The sequence below is a fragment of the Galeopterus variegatus genome, unplaced genomic scaffold (genome assembly GCF_000696425.1).
Source record: "Galeopterus variegatus unplaced genomic scaffold, G_variegatus-3.0.2 Scaffold540, whole genome shotgun sequence".
Lineage (NCBI taxonomy): Eukaryota > Metazoa > Chordata > Mammalia > Dermoptera > Cynocephalidae > Galeopterus > Galeopterus variegatus.
The window spans coordinates 43,561-51,310 of NW_007726651.1; the positions used below are offsets into that span (position 1 = coordinate 43,561).

Here is a 7,750-nt window from a genome sequence, read left to right on the forward strand (position 1 = left end):
GAGAAGTGTAGCGACTGATACTTCTGTAGCATTCACTGTTTACAAGGCACTTTCAAAAGCCTTGTTGCTTTTAATCCCCTCTACAGCCCCCTGATCCCCATTTTACAGGTCTGAAAACCAAGGCTCAGGAGGTTAATTGGCATGCCCCAGGTCGTATGGCCCAGCAAATGACAAAGCTATCACCAGAGCCTAAGCTTTGGGTTTTTCTAGTCCTGTGTGTTTTATGCTCCTGCCAAAGTACATCCACCTCTGAAAGAGAAATGGCGTGAAGGAGGTACACCCTGCCAGTCACACACCTAGAGAAGAACTAAGAGGCTCTGTTCCCAACCTTCAGGATTAATGCCATATTGCCAGGCCACTATCCATATTTTCTTTTGGTCCATTCACTTTAGACTTAAATACACGTTTATTTTGGGAAGATACATTGATATCCATGAAGTCATGAGTTTGATATGGTAGTTATGTTGACTGTAATTAAAATAGAAAAGCCGTGTACCCCTAAAGTCATCTACTGTAAATCATCCGTGGCCTGCACCACTTTGAGGGCAGTGATGGACTGGTCAAAATGCTTTTCATCTGTGGACCAGGAACGCAGTCCATGCCAGCTGCTTGTCCAGGGCTTTGTGTGGTGGTGGCTACCAGGACAGCCATGTCCCAGTTCCAGTGACTGCCTCTGTGTCCAGTCAGCCTCCAATGGGAAAAAAGATCAAAGTCAGAATCTACGAGCTAGCTCAGAATTTTTGATTTTGATGATCCAGCTGTGTCTAAGACTTTGCAATGTATAAAAACCAAACTTCTCCTTGAACAAAGACGTCTTTGTGCCTCCAGCTTCATCTGAAAGCTGTAGAAATTCTCGGTTGGTATATCTGGTAAAACCTAATGCTTTAAAGGTTATCAAGAATAATCTCAGAGACAGAAATGATTGGTTCTGATTTTGTGCTTTTGGGATATACCAACTCTAATGAGATTTCCCTTTTTCTCTATGCTAGAATATTATTAATATTTTTCAACCATCTACTTTACATATGGATTTGGGGAGATTTTGTTTGATTGTTCAGGTCCTTAATTTGAGGAGCTCGTTATTTGGGCCGGGCCCAGCACAGAGTGGGCTTTTTGTCTTTAACATCCACCGTAAGAATGGGTTTGAGGGAGGGACTGCCCCTCCTGCCACGTGGCTTCCTTTTGCTTTGTTCCACTAAAGCAGTGGCCAACTCTGACACTTCCATGAGGCCTGCTGCCTCAGTTGACTTCTGATTCGACTCCTTGCTAGCTTGGTGAGCCTGAACAAGTCAACTCACCTCATTCATAAAGTGGAAGTCATGGTTTCCCTCCATAGGCTATTGTGAAGGTAGAATGATGCTGGATTTCTGCGAATGGTTGGCATAGTGAAGGACACACGCTGGCTTCATAGTATGTCGAGGCACTTTGCACAGCTCTCCTGGTCTTGGAGCCATTTGTGTACTTGATGATCGGGTTTTATATTCATTTGTAAGGTCTATTAGAAAGGGGACTCTGCTTTTTGTATTTTTGTCTTCTAAGTGCTTTGCACATGTTAGTTGCATGAAACCGTTTTGTATTGATCTGGATGTGCTTTGAGCACCAATCACTGTTATTAAGAATCTGTTTATTGACAATGTTTAGCACAATAGTTTGAACTCCTCACAGGTAGGATTCTAAGAGCAAGGTTAGATGGTAGACTGTAGACTTGATTCTAAGAGCAAGGATAGATGGTAGACTGTAGACTTCACTTGGCTGCAAACCACTGGAACCAGGCAACAGTGAATAGCAGGTGTCGAAACTTGGTTCCCCGAGAACAGGAGCAAGAGTGTGCCACAGCACTGGGTGTGCAGAGACATCTCTGGTCTCCAGACATGCATTTGTCTTCAGCTTTGATGTTGCTGTCTGGACTCTACAGAGGCACTTGTCCCAGTGCGGACCACTCATCCTGGACAGGCTGATCATGCCCCTGGGGAGTGGCCTGGAGCCCCATGCAAGGGCTGTGCTGGCAGGCAGCCCTACTTCTCCCTAAAGTCTTAAGAGAAGTCTTAAGTCTTCTCCCTTAAGAACCCCTTTAATATTTTATAATACTACATATCTCATAGTAAGAGTTTTTTTAACGTATATTTCTGAACTAATATGATGATTGCAACCGGGAAGACATATAGATCCGGTAGCCCTGAAATATGTTCCCTCATAGTAATAGTTTTAGGATTCTCTGATCTAAGAAACTCATAGTGACTGAAAACTGCTATGAGGTGGAGCAACTTTAGATCCAGAAGTTTGTATAGTAGTCTCTGCCTAAGGACAGTGCCTGGCACTGAATCTGGGGCCCTGCTTGGGAGTGCTGCTCTTACAGGTACTTTGTGTTGGTGGGAGGTTGAGCTGGGTGCCCTCTAATTGTCCTGCATGGGCTGGTTTCAGTCAGCGACCGCTCTGGCCCGCCTTTCCTCTCGGGCCCAGCACAGGCTGTGGGTGTGTTACCTGAGGGCCCCCAGGTTGCCTTTTCTAGGGTGCTGCCTGCTGTCTTCTGAAGACGCCCCCCCCATGTTTCTAGAGATACTTGTGACTCCCTAGTGGTGATGGAGCCTCGGGGGAGGGAAAGGTGAGGAGAGGGGCTCCTTGCTTCCTTGTTGGGTCATCCCCCAGCCACAGGCCTTGCTTGGCCCTTCTCCCCACTGTGGGGCCTGCAGGGCTGGGAGTGGACACAGGCCACCTCTGTCACAGCCCTCTCTTCACAAACAGGGCACTGTCCCCCTGCTGTCCTGGCTGTCCCCAGCACTCAAGTGTCTCTGTTCTGTTCATAGGAAGGATCATCTGGCTTTCTGATTCCTCAACACACAGGGCAGACTGTTAGTAAATTTAGTTTGATTTTTTTCATCAGAGTAATGCATGGACATAATTTAAAGAGTCAAATAATTCCCCAGAAGTAACCTGGTTTATCAGTGGATTTTTTTCTGAATTTACCTCCATATTTCTACATAATATATTGCAGTTCCTGACAACTTACCCTCCCTTCTACGTGCACCCTCCCAGAGCCCAGGTTCTCATTTGTTACTTTGACTTCCCTCCGTGGGAAGGGAAGGATTTCATTCGGTTGTCCCACCCCGACCTACCCTCACTCCTCTGTCTTCTGGTAAATTTGGCCAGATCAGTAGGTAGTTTTGGGGTGGTCCCCTAGATGCTGCATATGGCCAAGCTATGTAGCATTCTGCAATAACTTTGATTGTCTCTTGGGTCATTTTGTTTTCTCCTGGAGTTGTTGTTGCCTAGTTTTTTATTTTTATTTTTTATGTACTTATCGCTTTACCCCCTCCATGCTTACACAGTTGTGTGACTCTCCTTTCAGAAGCATTTGGTAATCTGCCAGTTTTGCCTTTTGGAAGCAATCTCTCACATGCCCTTGAGGCTCCTCCCTGCTCAGCTGTCCTGGAATCTTCCTTCAGTGTAGTCCTGGGAATGCCCTTTGCCTGACTCTTGGATCTCATGACTTCATATTTTTTGGTTTATTACAAAATTTGATGGAGAATATTCTACAGTAGCTTCCAAAAAAAAGAGGGGCATAGGATATAAAAGTTCTGAGAACTTGCTTGTCTGAAAATGTCCTATTCTGCCCTCATGGTTAATAGTTTGAGTAGATTTCTAAATTGGAGATAGTTCTCCTTCAAAAATTTGAAGGCTGGCATTGTCTTTAGGCAGAATGAGGTTAGATTCAAGCTCATCTGATTCTTTGTATGCAAGAGTACCCAAAGTGGGGTTTTTTTTAGTTTGTTTTTTTGTTTTTCTTTCTGTCATGGCCGGAAGCTTCTGGGAGCTTCTCTTCAAGCTCATCTGATTCTTTGTATGCAAGAGTACCCAAAGTGGGGGTTTTTTTAGTTTGTTTTTTTGTTTTTCTTTCTGTCATGGCCGGAAGCTTCTGGGAGCTTCTCGTTGTGTCTTTGTTCTGAAGTTCCTTGAAGATGTTTCTTGTGGGGTATGTCCAGGGCCCCTGCAAACAGAAAATACAAATCTTTCAGGTCTCAGAGATGTTTTTGAAGTAATTCTTTAATTTCTTCCATTTTCCTCTTCTCTCTTTCTAGAATGGCTGTTATTTGGTTGTTAGCCTCCTGAATTGGTTCTGTCATTATTTTCTATTTCCTATTCTATATCTGTTTTGTGGATTTAGTTTTTGAGAATATCCTCAATTGGACTTTTTAATCTTTCTATTGGATTTTAAGTTTCTATTTTCATTTTTAATTTCTAAGGACTTCTATTTCTTTTTTGATTATTCATTTCTTAAAATATACTTTAGAGCAGTGTTAGGTGGATAGAAAAACTGAATGAAAAGTTCAGAGATTTCTAATTTACTCACTACCCCCACCCACACAAGCCTCCCCCGACTAGTTGGAATCCTGCACCAGAGTGGTACATTTGTTACAGTTGATGAATCTATGTGAACATGTTATTGACACCCAAAACCAGTATTCTTTTTTTAATATTCTTGTTTCATATAGATGTGATATCTTTTTTTGTTTGTTTTTAACTTTTTCTACATATTTCTTCTCTCTAATTTTTAAATTTTTTACTTACTTTTTAATTTTCTGCTTGTTTGTGCTTGGCTTACCCGAAAAGCAGAGCCTATGGCAAAAAGCTGTGTGCCTCTGTGGTAGGAGGGTGTGCAAGCCTGGGGGGAAGGCATGAAGGAGGGAGCCTGGTGAAACCATGCCTGGAACTAGGGGAGGTGACGGCTCTTTATGAGGGGCTGACTTGTGTCAGGAACTCTTGATCCTCAGGATGGTCCTGGGGAGGGGGGAGGGGAGGAGGATGCATCTGCCATCAGTGCCTGTCGCCTGGGCTGGGGCGCAGTGTTGCTCTGTGGCATCCCTGCAGGTGCTGGGTGCGAAGCCACCTCCTGTGCAAGCTGCAGGGCACTGTGGAGCCCGGGTAGGAGGAGGCTCTGCAGCAGGGCATAGGGCCACATCAGGGCAGCTGAACAGAACTGTGGACAGGGCCCAGAGAGGTGAGGCTGACAGTGTGCAGGCTGTGCATGGGAAATCTCTGTCCCAGGCCATTTGGCCTCATCTTTAATGTTCAAGGCTTTCCTTAGATGTCTGGGCCCTTTTCTATTAGTCCATTTTCAGAAGACAACTGCAGCCTGGTGTGAGTGGGTGTCTTGACTGTGGGCCTCCATGGATGCCCAGTTGCCCTGTTGGCATGGGGCACTCCTGATGTCCGTGCCTTCAGGTCTTCTCCTCAGCTCTGAAGAAGCCTCTTAATCCCTCTGAGGCGGGGCTCTGGCAGCCGCTGGAGATGTCCGCATGATTCATACCGCAGCCTGCACTTGACCCACCTGTTCTCAGTCTGGGACCAAAGGCTTGGCTGTGTCTGCTGACTCTGGTTTAGACCTGTCTCCCTGCTTCCAGAAAAAGCCCAAGCATTCGCCTGGCTCCTGGAGTCAGGGAGAGGGGCCAAGCCATTCCTTAGACTTCCACTTAATCTTCTGGGACCCCACCTTTCCTCCATTTTAGAGGTAAATGGTGGTGGTTCTAATTCTGGAGACTTTCTGGACTTCTACTGAGTATCAGGCTTCATCTCCGTTTTCTGGCTTAGTCTTAAGCACTTTCACATTTTCAGAGTCAGTTACCCCTTGTCCACTGGCTTTTATGCCTTCTGGAAGATTCTCTTTCTGTTGTTCTAGCAGAGCAAAGTGTTGCTCAGTCAGCCATTGGGCATAGGCTTGGATTTTCTGGGTTCCTTGCTTGTTATTACACCCTTCCCCCCTTGCTTTTCCCACATCCAGGAATAGCCGACTTGAGCTGGGACCCCTGGCGTATTTTAATGGGGGTAAGTGTGGCGGGAAAGCCCTCTGTCCTATGCAACCTGTTGTTCAGGCCCAGAGACGGCCGGGTGTGATGTTCAGCAAAGGAGTTCATCCAGGCTGGGAGTAGCTAGGCAGGGAGGCCAAGGAACACCTGAGCGACTTTTGCAGGGTTGACTGCCGTGGTGAGTGGAATCACCATGTCTGAACCACAGAAAAGTCTCAAGTCTGGAGGGAATACCGGGTTCTCCCTGCCATTAACTTGCAGTGGACCTTGGGCAAGCTACCTGATTTCTCTGCTCTTTGATTTTTTCTAGAATCTCAGGGTGGGATTCTGTGTTTCCATCTCCCATTCTGTGTCTTTTGATGTTCACTCTTCAACATCTCCACTGAGGACGTGCCTAGTTAAAGTTAAAGGCTTTAACACCTTTGGTGATGGAGAATACTGGGTCCCCCGAAGGTACACAAGGTTATTTGTGGTTGGCCCAGACTGCGAGAAAGGCTTGTTGCCCTCTGTTTTGGTTTGAACACTCCACTGGTGGCTGCTCTCAGAATCTGCCTCAACTCTGTTTCATTTGATTGACTTTAAAATATTGGAATTTTGTGGTCCTGACCACCTTGGAGCCCCTCCACTCCAAGGTGAATATCTGTGGTTTCTCCAGTCTCTTCCTCCGGTGCAACTGGGGGACCTGAGCTGGCCTCAGAGCACGCTAGACTTGGGCAGCTTTTCTGCTCTTCTGAACACAGTGCCTGGACGGGATTTTCCCGGTTCCCTGCCCCTTTGTAGATGTGAATGCGGTATAGTATCCACTGCCCACTGTTGACTGTTAATGTACTTACTTCCATCTGCAGTGTCTACCTTTTCCCACCATGTTCCCACTAGAGGGGAATGTGAGATGTACTGCTTACTAGCTCTCTGACCTTGTTAAAGTCAGAAATAATAACCCCCAAACCTTTTAGCTTCCTTTGTTACCGAATTGTGTGTGTGTGTGTTTGTGTGTGTGTATAAAGTGGCGCACACATAGCAGATGCTGGGTATATCAGATCTGTTATTTTCCTGCTAACTCTCAGTCTAAATGGAACCCTACTTTCTCGTGGACGCCCAACAGCGTAGTGCCTGTGGCTTCCAGAAAGAGCTTCTCCCTTGCTGGTACTTGCTCTGACATTTTGGAGAGGGGTGGGAGACAATAGTGATCCTGAAAACCAGAACCACCTGGCCCTGACTGTCACACGGGCATACCCCACCCCCGACGGTCGTCATGCGGCTGGCATGTATGACTTGTGGTGGGCCTGAGATGTGCCCCCAGCCCCGTGCTTCGTATGTTGTGTAACGGGTAGCTATGGAGGACTTTCGGCGTCATGAGAGTGGCCAGTGTGTGTGGGGGAAGGGGAGGAGGGAATGGAGGGAGCAAGGGGTTCTTCGGGGTTGCCATGAGAACCAGGGATCCGGGGATTGGGCAGCAGAGGGCCCCGCAGGGGCCTTGGGGCGTGGCCGCGTCACATGGGTTCGGTCTTGGGAACCCGTAGTGCGCAAGGACCGGGGCGCTGCTCGCCTCGTCCTCCTCTTCCTCCGGAGTGCCCGGTCCCCTGGAAGCTGAGGAGTGTGGCCGGAGGCATGGGACCGGCCCAGCTGGAGAGGCCCGCGGGCACCTGTGCCGCGATGGGGGTGGGTCCGATCAGGCGAGCTCGGGAGGCGGGGCGGTCTCCCCCCCCACCCCCCCCCGCTGGGATGGCGTCCCCGGGGGTGGCACTGGCCCAGTGTCCATGTTAGCGCGCGTTAGGTTGGCGTGTGCGTGTCGCTCGGGTGCCCCGATACGGTTTTTCCGCGCCGCAGGCCCGCGTTCGGGCGGCGCCGTGGAGAGCTCTCCCGAACACGGCCCGGAGCGCTGTCCATGCTGATCGCTGTCCACGCGCCGGGCACTGCGGCGGCCGGGCCCGGGAGCCCGCCCCGGGCCG

At 48.3% G+C, this 7,750-nt stretch overlaps 1 protein-coding gene across 1 annotated transcript in view; it reads left to right on the top strand.

The window, feature by feature from the left end:
• The first annotated feature begins 7,388 nt into the window (after window positions 1-7,388).
• The window catches only part of GRB10 (growth factor receptor-bound protein 10), a 161,413-nt gene continuing 161,051 nt past the window's right edge, over window positions 7,389-7,750 (top strand). The window contains exon 1 of the mRNA XM_008569871.1: window positions 7,389-7,460. The gene's annotated coding sequence lies outside the window, so the exon portion shown is untranslated. The remainder of the gene's footprint in view (window positions 7,461-7,750) is intronic.